This window comes from Hypanus sabinus, chromosome 30, assembly GCF_030144855.1.
Source record: "Hypanus sabinus isolate sHypSab1 chromosome 30, sHypSab1.hap1, whole genome shotgun sequence".
Lineage (NCBI taxonomy): Eukaryota > Metazoa > Chordata > Chondrichthyes > Myliobatiformes > Dasyatidae > Hypanus > Hypanus sabinus.
In genome coordinates this window covers 22,980,217-22,994,357 of record NC_082735.1, presented here as the reverse complement: position 1 = coordinate 22,994,357, position 14,141 = coordinate 22,980,217, and the positions used below count along the sequence as shown (strand labels likewise).

The 14,141-nt window shown below is 41.3% G+C and overlaps 1 protein-coding gene across 3 annotated transcripts in view; it reads right to left on the bottom strand.

The window, feature by feature from the left end:
• LOC132383440 (disks large-associated protein 2-like) overlaps positions 1-14,141 on the bottom strand; it is a 706,715-nt gene that overhangs the window by 284,733 nt on the left and 407,841 nt on the right. The gene's annotated exons all lie outside the window — the stretch shown is intronic.

Sequence of the window (14,141 nt, the reverse complement as noted above, 5' to 3'; positions counted from 1 at the left end):
CTGTCAGCTATTCTCTACATAATTAGATGGAAACTCTGGCGAAAGGTGAAATTCTTGACCTTCAGCTCAATGGTTTCTTACTTGGGAGACAACTGTGTTCCAATGTTACACACTTAATGGAGTCCACTGGGGAACACAAACTTCTCCAGATTTTCCAGCGCAAGCAAATTTAAGCAAGACAAATTATTTCAATGAAAATAAAATGCTGGAGAGAAAAAAAGGCTACATACAAGTAACTTCCATTATCTTCCTTTGGTTGAGCTGGTTTAATAGATTTTGCTTCCCAGTGATTTTTGGGTTTTACATTTCTAAAATAAAACTGATTATTTAACTTTTTAAAAAGAAATTCTAGTTTCTAATAGCTTTTCCATAACCATTTGGTGACTGGCAGTGACAGTCAATCGTTCAGACAGAGTTGACAGTCGGTAAAACCAGGGCTGGTCTTCAACCAGAAGTCAGAGTCGTTTAGATGCCAGAATTAATTGTATTTGGGATGATCGGAAAGAAGCCAGATTCCTGAAATAATAAACAATCCATTCTGGGTCTCCTTCCAAATCAGGTCAGAACTTAAAGGCAAGTGACCAATGAGCTTGGATATTTTGCTGGTTTGGCAGAAGAGCTGGTCTGTTATTAAGGAACATAAAAATAACCTACAGGAGCAAGGTTGGCCAGCACTGTAAAATGCAATCGGTGGCCACCTTACCAGCTTGTTAATGCAAATATCTAATCAGCCAAACATGTGGCAGCAACTCAGTGCATAAAAGCCTGCAGACGAGATCAAGATGTTCAGACCGAACATCAGAATGAGGAAGAAACGAGATCTTAGTGATTTTGACCGTGGAATGAATTTTGGAGCCAAGTATAATGGTTTAAGTACGTCAGAAGCTGTTGATCTGCTGGGGTTTTCACACACAACAGTCTCCAGAGTTTGCAGAGTACGGTGCAAGAAGAAACACCAAACAGAAGTCATCCAGTGAGTGGCAGCTCTGTGGGCAAAAATGCCTTCTGAATGAGCGAGGTCAGGGGAGAATGACCAGACGGTTTCAAGCTGACAGGAACTCAAGTGACCGCTTGTTACAACAGTGATGTGCAGATCAGTATCTCTGAAAGCGAAACACATCGGATCTTGAAGTGAGTAGGCTGCAGCAGCAGAAGGCCACCAACGCACAGACAGTGGCCACTTTATTAGGTGCAGGAAGTACTTTACAAACTGGCCACAGAGTGTGGGTGCTGCAATCACAACGTGCAATTAACCTGTATCCGATAACTCACTGCAGACCACACACAAGCTACACGATGCCACTGTCGTCTTAGCTTTTCACCACCAGTCCAAGTAGCATTTCAATTCCGTCAATGAGGAGTAAAGCAACGCTACAGCTCTTGTAGGAGGAGATGTGCCTTGGCTGGAATCTGTGTGAAAATCATAGCAGAGAACTTAGGAACTTGGTGGAGTGCATGCCAAAGCAGGTGAGATAGGCAGCCATTTTTTTATAGATATTTTAAGTGCAATGTGGAAGAAGGAATTACTCCACCAAAGGAACGAGGAAGCTCATCAAGAAAAAAAATAGTAGAATAAGTATACAAAGGTAAACCAGGATGTGTAATTTATTTATATTTGGAAACCTTCTGTAATGTATCACATAGTAGACCAATAAGGCGAAGACCATAAGACAACGGATGTGTTGTATGATGGAGTGCCAACTAACTTCAAGAATGGAGGATGTTGCTGGAGTCATAGAGACTCATAGGGCTATACAGAACATCAACCTTTGCCCTTCAGTCCATCGAGCACATGCCACAAAGCACCAATTTATACAAATCCTTCACCAATTCTGTTTTCTTCTCCCTACATTCCCATCGTTGAATGCCTCCTTCCCTCTGCTAGCCTGCGGGTCACCCTTGGGTAAGGTGTAGCTCATTCTCCCACCCCTACCCCCACCACCTGATCAAGGTTACATGAAGCTACGGGAGCAGCTGGTGGATGGTCGTATGAGCAGCTGGTGCATATCACGAGTCCTAATTATGTGACAACCTCTGAAGAGTGTGGATAATGGCTGGGGTCACCCATCTTGTAAAGGTACTGCCCAGAAGGTGGCAAGGGTAAACCACTCCTGCAGAAAAATTAGACAGGAACAATCATGGTGATATAAAGACCAGGACTGCCTATGTCAAACGACATGACACATAACGCTCGAACATTCCCATCAATTCCTCTCAACTCTACCACTCATCTACACAAAAGCGGCCATTTAACTTACCAGCCTCCATGTCTTTGGGACGTGGGAGCAAACTGAAACACCCCAGGCATAAATACCAGCTTAGACAAGTTGGGACAAATGACTCTGGATACCATGTAATCCATATTCACACCCAACCCAGTTACAGGGAGAACCTGCCAACGCCATGTAGACTGCATCCAAGGTCAAATTGAGGCCTATCCATCTGATCTTTGTACGAGGTAAAAACGCTCTTTCTCTCTCTCAGGAACAGCAAAGAAATTCTTAAATTGAATCATCTGGGTGTTATCAACACCATTTTATTGCAGATCACATTCACTGCGTCTACTGTCTAGTCAGCAGGAAAATCAATTTAATTTACCAAGAAACCATATTATGAGGGATAAACTCAAAAATTCACTGTTATTGCAACAAGAATTGCATGATCAAACTTATGAATAGTGCAAATAGCGATGAGATTTTTTTAAATATAAATTGTTTTAAGTTGGCATTTACATTTTCATTTTGTTTTATTTCTCTTCCCCACCCCCACCCTATTTAAATTTTAACACAAAATTCACACACACACACACACACACACAAATCAAGAGTAGGTGGAAATAGGAAGTACAACTCGCTGGAGGAACTCAGCAGGTCGGGCAGCATCTGTGGAAACGAACAGTCAACGTTTCGGGCTGAGACTCTTTGTCAGAACTCGGCCCAAAACGTCGACTGTTCGTTTCCACCTGCTGAGTTCCTCCAGCTTGTTGTACGTGTTGCTTTGACCCCAGCATCTGCAGTGTACTTTGTGTTTGGGTGCAAATAACAACACCACCAAGGGAATTACACTTACAACTTGTCTAGCCTCATGAATGCATTCAGAAAGAATATGTCCACAACAATGGTTCACCTACCCTTTTACCTGACCTCCCTCTAACCCTCTCTCTCACCACACCGTAACAGATCAAAAACTGTTTGACTCACCATTTGCAAACAGATTAACTGTTTTCTCGAAAGTTCAATTACTGGGGTAACTCCAGAGAACTGGTCTATTGATCTAGTTTGGACCCTACCAAGGCAACTGGAAATTTAAAGCCAAATAACTTAGCATAACTCTAGGATAAAGGCTTGTAAATGGGAAGGTCAGAATCAGGTTTAATATCATCGGCATATGTTATGAAATATGGCAGCGGTACAAAGAAATACATGATAAATAAATATAGAGAATAAATTTTAGTAAGTATATAGGTCTATTAAACAGTTAAGTTAAAACAAGTAGTACAAAAAAAACAAATTAAAAAAGTGGTGAGGTAGTGTTCTGGGGTTCAATGTCCATTTAGAAATCGGATGTCAGAGGAGAAGAGGCTGTTCCTGAATTGTTGAGTGTGTGTCTTTAGGCTTCCTTCTGTACCTCCTTCCCAATGGTAACAGTGAGAAGAGGGCACGTTCTGGGTAACCATATGTAAACAGAGAACAACTCACAACTTAACTAACTTCCTACAGAGAAGGTTATTCTATCTACATGTAACTCAAGATCCACTAATGTGGTTGAATCCTAACTGCTTCTGATTTGCTTTAGGAAGCTACCCAGTTAAGGGTACAATGAGGTGTGAGCATTAAACGTCCTGTCAGCAAAATGCAAAGTGAATAACTAATAAGCAAATTGCTTCAATTCTGTAATGTATTTTGAAACATTTTGAGGTCAAGGAAGGAAGTATAGCAGGGCAGTTTTAATAACCATTTCTAACAGGTCAACTTAAAACAACAGTGAGTTTGAAGGGATGTAAAAAATTTCAGGTACTCCTTGTGAAAGTTACAAGAAGGAAATGAAGAACAATGCAGTAGCTTCTGTGTCAGTGGAATGCGTGAATAAATATCACCGGTGCCAACCAGTTTCAAATGTACATAGAACTGTGAATGTGACGGTGGCAACATGCAAACAATTCCAGCCGTCACTTCTACAGCTGGGAGTAAATTGTCGATACCTTTTGCAAGGACAACGTGGCAGCTCTGAAATAGATTTTAGCACTTAATCTTCCAGTTTGACACTTCTATTAATCCCGGCAAAATTATAATCAAGACAGAAACAGATTAAAAAATAAATCTCAAGCCCAACATGCCTTGCCAAGGTGCCCAAAACAGAAATGAGCCTAAAGAATGGTTCACTATGCCACCCAAGAAGACACATGCCAGGTATGCCATTTGACTAATGAAATGTTCTGGTTTTATAATAAATATGGGATTGAATGGGGTAAAATCCACAATAAAATTATAGCTGAATCAAAGAACAAAATAACAGAAGGACAAAATAGGTTAATATTATTTTATGTGAAATCTAATAGTTCCTGTTAGTAGTCTTAAAAGCCCTTTCAGTCATGTTCTCATGTTCAAATGTGAACGTAACTATGGCTCACCAAAATCATCTGCCACAAAAGGCAGGACTTCCCATTTCAATTCAACTTCCCATTCCCGTATGTCGGTCCATGGCCTCCTCGACTACCACAACAAGGCCGCACTCAGGTTGGAGAATCAAGTCTCCAACCTGATGGCATGAGCATCAATTTCTCTAACTTCCATAAGAACATAAGAAATAGGAGCAGGAGTCGGCCATCTGGCCCGTCAAGCCTGCTCCACCATTCAATAAAATCATGGCAGATCTGACCATGCACTCATCTTCAGCTACCTGCCTTTTCCCCATAACCCTTAATTCCCCTACTATGCAAAAATCTATCCAACCTTGTCTTAACTATATTTACTGAGGTAATCTCCACTGCTTCTTTGTGCAGAGAATTCCACAGATTCATCACTCTCTGGAAAAAACAGTTCCTCTTCATGTCCATCCTAGATCTGCACCCCCGAATCATAGCCGAATAGGCTATGTCCCCTAGTTCTAGTCTCACCTACCAGTGGAAACAAGTTTTCTGCTTCTTTCTTATCTATACCTGTTATAATTTTATATATTCTTATAAGGTCTCCTCTCCAGCGAGTACAGTCCCAGGTGACTCTCCTCATAGGCTAACCCCTTCATCTCTGGAATCAACCTAGTGAACCTCCTTTACAGTGCCTCCAAAGCCAGTATATCCTTCCACTAATTTCTCCCCTCAACCCCTTCTCTGTTTTTTTTCTATTCCCCATTCCGGCTTCCCTTCTCTACTCCTCAATTGCCCATCACCTCTCTCCAATGCTCCTCTTTTCCCTTCTCACATGGTCTGCAGTCCTCTCCTATCAGATTCCTTCTTCTTCAGCCCTTTACATCTTCCACCTATCACATCACAGTTTCTTACTTCATCTACCCCCCCCCCACCCACCCACCTTCCCCCTAATCTGTTTCCACCTATCACCTGCTAGTTTGTTCCCCTTGCCCTTCCCCACCTTCTTAGTCTGGCTTTTTGCCCCCTTCCTCTCCAGTCCAGATAAAGGGTCCCAGCCCAATAGTGTCAACTGATTATTCTTCTCCATAGATGCTGCCTGACGTGCTGAGTTCCTCCAGCATTTTGCGTGTGTTCCTCGCATCAACAATTTCAGGGGAACAAAAGCACTGGCAGTGAAACACAACTGAAAAATAATCAAATTGTGCAAATGGAAGCATGCTTGGACCTAAATCACAGTTGAGCATCCAAGGCTTAAGATTCAACACGTCATCTGGAATGATGCTCCCGTGACTTTCAGAACACTATCCTAATTCACAGGCGGATATTAATAACAGTGGTAATATTTGAAAAAGAGCAAGAAGCTCCTTTGGCATTGCAGCCAACATTCCACGCCCACCAAAAGCACATGAACTAGTCATTCATTCACTTGCTGTAGGACTTGATAAAGCATGAATTGGATGCTGTTTTACACATATTGCTATTATGGATGCATTTCAAAAGCAATTTACAAGCTGGAACATAAGATGCCAAATAGTTGCCAACTCTACAGATAGCAGGGAATTGGACATGTACTGCTGTTCCTCCATCATTGCTGGATCCAAATCCTGGGACTCTATTTAACAGTACTGTGAGCACAGCTTTGCCAAGTGGGCTGCTGCATTTCAGCCACCACCTTCTCAAGGGCAAATGGACTGAACAATAGATGCAGCACATTTTGTGAATGGATAAATGGAATGTTGCTTCCGCAGGTTCTGTCACTGAGAATTGTCACAATGATCTGATCCACTCTCAGCACCTGTTTCGGAAATATACTAATCACAACCTGTGAAGTGGTGCTGTTTTCACCATTTCACTCCTCACAATGACAATAATAGAGCTTCTACTAAACCAGGTGGAAAATCTATCGTGACAATATGTTTGTGTTGTAATTATTTTGAAACCTGCAATTACACTTCAATGTTAAAGAGAACTGGGAACGTCAAATACATTGATCTGCTGGTAAAGTGGAACAATTAAAGTGTGGTGAGTCCCTTGTATCTGCAATATTTGGCTGAGAGGCAAGTGGTAATAATGAATTGTTACGTACTCGTGATACATGACAGTGGAGCCCTTGTCATGTGACTGGGGTTGAAGCTGTACTGGACTTGAGGTAATGGTCTTGTGATGGTGGAATGATGTAATTTTCCCGCCAGTAGAGATCATGTGACGGGTTTTTTTTACAGGTTATAAAAGGTAGACCCCACCCTGTGAGGAGGGGCAGTTCGTGGCTGGATTTGCCAAGTTGACTTCATGCCACTGCGTGTTTGAAGTGATGACGCAGTTTAGTTGAAGGATGAAGTTTTTATTTAATGTCTAAAGTTTAAAAGGTCATTGCCAGCAGGTTCTTTATGATTCTGTTAGTTTGAGAATTAGAGGAGAGTGAAGATTCAAAGTTGGAAGTTAAAGATCAAGGAGAATCGCTTTCTACGGTGAAACGGGGGGGGGGGGCGACCTTTGTTTGATCCTTATTTGGAAGGATTTCGTTGACTATCTTCGTGTTAATCCCTGGGTAACCAGAAAGGATTGAAGGTAGTGGAGAAGGAAAGGTCAGTGCCTTTAAGCCGTTCTGTTTCGTGAATTCTTTGTGGGAAGTTCGACGTCGGGGATCGAAGCAAGCGATGTGAGAGAGAACCTAAATCGTCCTATAAAGTCTCTCCTTTTAAATGGACTGTGAGCATATCGAACTTTTGGCAATATCACTTTAAGAACTGTTTTGGAATATCACTTTACGAACTGTTTGAACAGCCGCTCAGCAGCTGTTTCCGGTTACGGTAGTGTTTGTTTACTTTTGGGGGGTTTGTTTTCTGTGTTTAATAAACGTGTTGTTTGTTATAAGAAACCCTTGCCGATCTCATATATTTATTGTTGCCTGAATACGTAACAGAATCAATAGCAAAAGAGATGAATGACTGTGAAGTCATAATATAAAGTATTGTGATTGTCATTTTCAATAAGATTTTCTCTGGTTCTTGTAGCTAGATACAGCAGTTTGAAAGTGTGTGGGGACTAACTGGGCATACCCTTGGCTGGACTCTGAGAAATATCATTCTTATACTCTACTTTAGGAAACAGATGCTGCATCTATGTAGCATTAACCTTTATAATGACTTCAAAATTACAAGGGCCTTGATGTATGGTGTGCTCATCAATGAAACCAGCATGGGACAAGACTGCACCTGCTTTAGTTTAATTAGCTCCAAACAACATTCACTTTACCTTGTTCAAACTTAGTAAAGTACCCTCTCATGGCAAGTCAGAGCACTGGACACACCTACACATAATGTTGCTGCAGGAAAACAGCATCCATCATTAAGGACCCCTCCCACCATCCAGGTCATGCTGTCTTCTTGCTGCTGCCTCAGGACTCACACCAGCCGGTTCGGCAAGTTCGATGGTTAGTCAGTCATTATTTATTTATTGAGGTACAGCGCTGAATTGACCATTCTAGCCCTTCGAGCTGCACCACACAACAATCCCCAATTTAATCCTAGCCCACTCATGGGCCAATATACAATGACCAATTAACCTACCAACCATCAATTACTCCCTCTACCATCAGGCTCTTGAACCAAAAGGAATAACTTCACTCAACTTTACTTGCTCCATCATTGAAATGTTCCCACAACCTATAGATTCACTCTCAAGGACTCATCTCATGTTCTCGATATTTATTGCTTATTAGTATTCTTCCTTTCGTTTTGTATTTGCACAGTTTGTTGTCTTTTGCACACTGGCTGAATGCCCAACTTTGTGCAGACCTTCAATGATTCTGTTATTGTTATTATTCTATTATGGATTTATTGAGCATGGCTGCAAGACAGTGAATCTCAGGGTTGTATATAGTGATATATATGCACTTTGATAATAAATGTACTTTGAATGTTGAACTCGTTTGAACTTTGAAGTTCTGGCAGTGATTAAAGCAGACTGAGTTTCAGATGGAAAATCAAAATGAAGACCTTGTATACCTATCCAGGTGTATATAAAAGGTCCCTTGAACATAGCCAGAGGAGGGTTTAAATTTGAGTACTATCACCAAAATTTAGTAGCTTCACTCGCACTCTGGAAGACGTTATCCTGCACATTTTGGCTACCATGTTTCCCCAATTCACAGCAGTGGACAGAAAAAATCCATAAGCTGTGAAGTACTTTGGAACTTAGAAGTGCAGGTTACGTTTAGAACTCTCTGTAGCAGAGGATTGTGGAATCTGAGAATATTCAGGGCTAAAATCAACAGGGTTTTGGGAACTGTAAGAATTAAAGGCCAAGGAGGACTGGGTGAGAAATAGAATAGATGTTAGTGATCAGTGATCCTAAGGGCAGACCAGAGTCAAGAGATCAAACTGGCTGCTCCTGACCCCCTGAATGGGTTTATATTTACCCTTCAGGCCATCAAGCAAGTGGAAATATGATATTTCAGAATCAGAATCAGGTTTAATATCAGCAGCATATGCCGTGAAGTTTGTTGAGTTTGTGACAGCAGTACATAACATCAGACGTAAAAAAACTGTGAAGTATAGTAAGATCACCAGCTATGGGTCAACAGCCCCACTGACTTGTGGGCAGCCTCGGGAGAGACAGAGGATACAGGAGTAAACCCAGAGTGGAGTCCCTAAGACGGCTGGATGTCTTTGAACATCCTTCCGGCAGCTCCTGCAGCCATGTTGATGCCAAGTGCATTTGCTTTCCTTTGGACTACACAGGTAAGGCTGAGATGGGGATCTTGATGACTGGGCATTCCAGCATCCCAGGATCTCCATAACTTCTGCCCAGGCTTATGTCCTGCAGAGGTCACTTATACTCACTCCATTGCCCTTCGAGACAGACTGACGCCATAAGTGTATGTATGTGGGTATGTATATATATAATTAATTTCAATTAACAATTTTACATATATGTGTATTACATTTGCATATATGTAAAACAGTTAAAAAATAAGTAGTGCAAAAATGCAAATAAGAAAGTAGTGCAGTAAAGTTCATGGGTTCAATGACCATTCAGAAATCGGATGACAGAGGGGAAGAAGCTGTTTCTGAATCAGCGAGTCTGTGCCTTCACGTTCTGTACCTCCTTCTGAGGTTAGCAATGAGAACAAGGCATGACCTTGCTGATGGAGGTCTTGAATGATGGACACAGCCTTTTTGACGCATCATTCCTTGAAGGTGTCCTGGATACTACAGAGGCTCATGCTCATGGTGGAGCTGACGAAGTTTACAACTCTCTGCAGCTTACTTCGATCCTGTGCAGTAGCCCCCACACCCATGGTTAGAATAGTCTCCATTGTACATCTGTAGAAAGTTTCACACTTCCTGCAGTGCCCATGAAGTTCCAAACAAAGAATCCATTTACCGGTAGTTATTTGAGATGTGAGACCTTTACCCAATTAGTTTATGCCTGGCTTAAACCCAGACCCCAAACTAGAATTCTAATATAGTTATGTATCTTGAACCTACTTCCCTTTGCCACTTCAATGGCAGAAAAATAAAAACAATAATTTTAAAAGAGGACATAATTGATAGTATAATGATCCAGCTGTGTTGCCAAAATTGTTTCTGAACCCCGTCTTCAAGTTGACTGAATGGTTTTCCAGATTTTAAAAGTTGTCATTAATACATAGACCTGTCATGATCATAGCTGATCTGGCCTGTTGTATATAGAGTGCAGTTAATAGCAAACACAAGTTTGATTCACTTTTTAAATGTTCACAATTTCACAGAGGTTTTGCTTTAAGTATTGAAACTGACATTTTGCAATTCATGAATATTATTTAACATCACATATAACAGATTAAGGAACGGTATTTTATTTGATCTCAAAGATGCACATCTCGCCACTTTTTCAAAGTACTTTGTAGCCTCCTAAAGGGAGGTAGCGTCATCTATAAAACATTACTCCAGCTTTGCTTTATATACATCTTGGCATCAAATATGCATTGAATTCAGCAGCAGTTTCTTCAACTTTGAGAAAAACTCTTTCTAATCCTATCTTCAATTCCACATTGTCTTATGATGTGGCAACTTAAGCGGAGATCGGAATACAATGTTTAAAGAAGGTGCAAGAAGGTGTGAGGCATTCTGAGTAGATGAAAAGTGCAAAGCAGGCATTTACTTCTTTTAAGATAGTCAGACAAGAGGCATGCAATGCCACTATGAACTTGTCCTCATCCCAGTATAATCCTTCAACATTTCTCGTATAATCAAGATAAACTGCTTTTTGGGTGAGCAAAGTCATATTTGGCATTTCTCAGCATGGAACACTTGAATGACACAAGGCTTCTTGCTGTAAACATAAGAGATTGCAGATGCTGAAATCTGGAACCAAAAAATAACAAATCAGGAAATCAGGAGGTCAGGCAGTCTAGAGGGAAACTTTGACATCTTGGGTCAAAGCTGAGAATATAGAGGGGAAAGAGCCATTATGAAGAGGTGAAGAGGAGCAGTGATGTAAGTACAGGTAAGTAGGGAGGTAGATGGTGGACAGCGAGAGTCAAGTGGAGAGAGGGGAGGGTGGAAGTAGACACTGAGGCTGGAAGGTGACAAATGAAGACAATAGAAAACCACAAGATCCTGGAATCTGATAAGTAAGGAAGCTGATAGAAAACCAGATAAGAGAGGAATGCTCAGTAGATGCAACTAGGGCGGTGAAGGTTGGGGGATGCAGTGTGGGACTAAAATGGAAAAACCCAGCAACAGTGGGCAGAAAAGTTGGGGTGTATGTGTGAAAGAACCTAACTGGAGAAAGGGTCACAAGAGGTCTGCTTACCTCAAATTTTGGGAGACCCTGTGCTTATTCCATTGGTTTGTAGACTAGCCATGTGAGAATCCTTATTGTCTTCCTAATCTGCTTTGCAAATGCCAAGATATCATCTCGGTACTCTACAACAGTTGACAACTGATTACAGTCAAACAATCCAGTATCTTCTGGAAGATGCCCAGACAGCTTGTAGTACAAATGGTCATCTATTATATGCACCCTGTGTCCACTTTATTAGGCACCTCCTTTACCTAATAAAGTGGTCATTGAGTATATGTTCATGGTACTGTAACAGATTCCCTTCAAGGTTTGACCTGTTGCAGGCTCAGAGCTGCTCTTCTGCACACCACTGTTGTAAGACGTGGTTACTTGAGTTGCTGTAATCTTTCTGTCACCTTGAACCAGTCTGGCCATTCTCCTCTGACCTCTCTCATTAACAAGGTCTTTTTGCACACAAAACTGCAGCTCACTAGATTTTAAAAAAAAATTGTACCATTCTCTGTAAACTCTAGAGACTGTTGTGCATGAAAATCTCAAGAGATTTCTGAGATACTCAAACCACCCCATCTGGCACCAACAGTCACTCCGTGGTCAAAGCCACTTAGATCACATTCTGAGGTTTAGTGTGAACAACTACTGAACCTCTTGACCATATCTGCATGCTCTTATGGATTGAGTTGCTGTCACAGGATTGGCTGATTAGAAATTTAATGAACAGGTGTACACTAATAAAGTCGCTACTAAGTGTAGATACAGTCCAAAGTGAAAACTCTTTTCTAACTTAGTAGAATTTCATCTGCTAATAAGCACATGATGTGTCAGGTGTTTCAAAAATTTCTCTTCCTCTGAGTTGAGCGAACAAGTCAGCAGTGGTGCAGGATATTCATCTACCTTTGCTTCTGTTTGTTGTCTTCTCACAGACCATCACCATGCCATCTGTCTTCACAGCAGAAGTGACCAAACAGCCTGATCGGAAAATGCAACTGTATCAGTGACACATTTTTTTTTCCTGGCCTCTTCAGCTCTTCACCAAACTTCTTCACGCTGTTTAAAAAAAGAAAGACACATGATTCATCAGAGGTACAGATATCCTGAAATTCTGATGAATCATGCCTTTCATGTCTTCATTGTTGCCAAGTTCATCACAAAATATCTCTGTGTACTTGTCAAGTTAGTTTCCTCATGCTGTTAACCCCTCCATTATCTTGCATTCTCAAAAGCCAGTTTCAATCTATCAAATTAGACTTTTACTTCAGGTCAATTAGAAGAGGAAGTTTTGCCTCATTTTCATCACTTTTCACTCTAATTCCTCACATCCCTTTCATCTAGCTCCATCTGGTCAATGTAACTTAAATTCCTGTTCACCTATCACTAACAGTGTGTCACCAATATCTATTTCCATTGATGCTCTCTTTCGCTCTTGGTACCTTGAAGTATAGAATGGTTCAGTGGAATTGAGGTAGGGTCAATAGTCCATGTGGTCTGTCCAGATTACCATCTAATTCAAAGCATGTGATACCTTTTACAATAGGCACAGTTTGCTTTCTTAGGTTTGAAAACTCTGCTTTTCTTTCAGGAAAAACTGTTGACAGTTGCCTCTTGGTACCCCAATTGTAGAACGAAGAATGGGTCTAAGCTCACCAACCACATGCTGTGCTGTCAAATCAGTAACATTTCCTTTTTAGATAACTGTAGCCTTTCTTCAAATAACTTGTAGGGCCGGACCTTAACTTATTAATTTGTGATCGTGCAAATTCTGCCCTTTTGTTTGCACTGCCTGGACAATATCAACGTTCTTCACAAAGTACACTGCAGATGCTGTGGTCAAGTCAAGACGTACAAACAAGCTGGATGAACTCAGCAGGTCGGGCAGCATCCGTTGAAATGAGCCAATGTTCTTCTTTCTGGATAGTCTCCTTGGTTGGGGGGTGGGGTGGAGGCACTTCTCTACTAAAGGAGATTTAAGGCGCTCCTTCCTTCTGCTAGCCTACAGGTCACCACTGGGCAAGGGTAGCACCTGGTTAGCCCTCCCCATCAGTTTCACATGAATCCATGGGAGCAGGTAGTGGATGGTCACATGAACAGCTGATACATATCACATGTTCAGGTAATGCAACCACTGACACCAGGCAGACAATCTCTTAAGAGTATTGGTAATGGCCCTAGTCACCCATCCTGTAAAGACATTGCCCAGAAGAAGGCAATGGAAAACCTCTTCTGTAGAAAAATTTGTCTGGAACAATCATGGTCGTGGATAGAAGTCCATGATCGCCTACATGCCACGACACAACAAATAATGACGATGATGTGTCTCCTTGAATTTCACAATGACACCGTGTACAATACCTTGCAGCATTCAGCAATATATTGCAGGTCTGAAACACTTTCACCTTGATGCTTATTCTAGTTATTAACCTTGTACCACTGAATTATAGACAAGGTAAGCAGGACTTTAACAATAGCTTGAGCAGCCTTTCAAAAGATTTGTCTGCAGATGTGGCTGAAGTTAGCAAGGTTTATATAAACTAGTAAGTCCTAGCATCTACACGCATGAACGAAATCTATTTCTCTTTCATTTTGCAAAAGCAGTCACAGTCTCCCTGCACTGGTTAAGTGAATGATTAAAGTATCACCACGTCTTGGCCGTGGCATTAAACAAGTGAAACAGCCATAAATAACTCAATTAGTGAAATTCACACCAGACTCAGCTTTTCACAGCTCCTGAGAAGAATCCCCAAAATCTCATGAAAAGGCAAGAAAG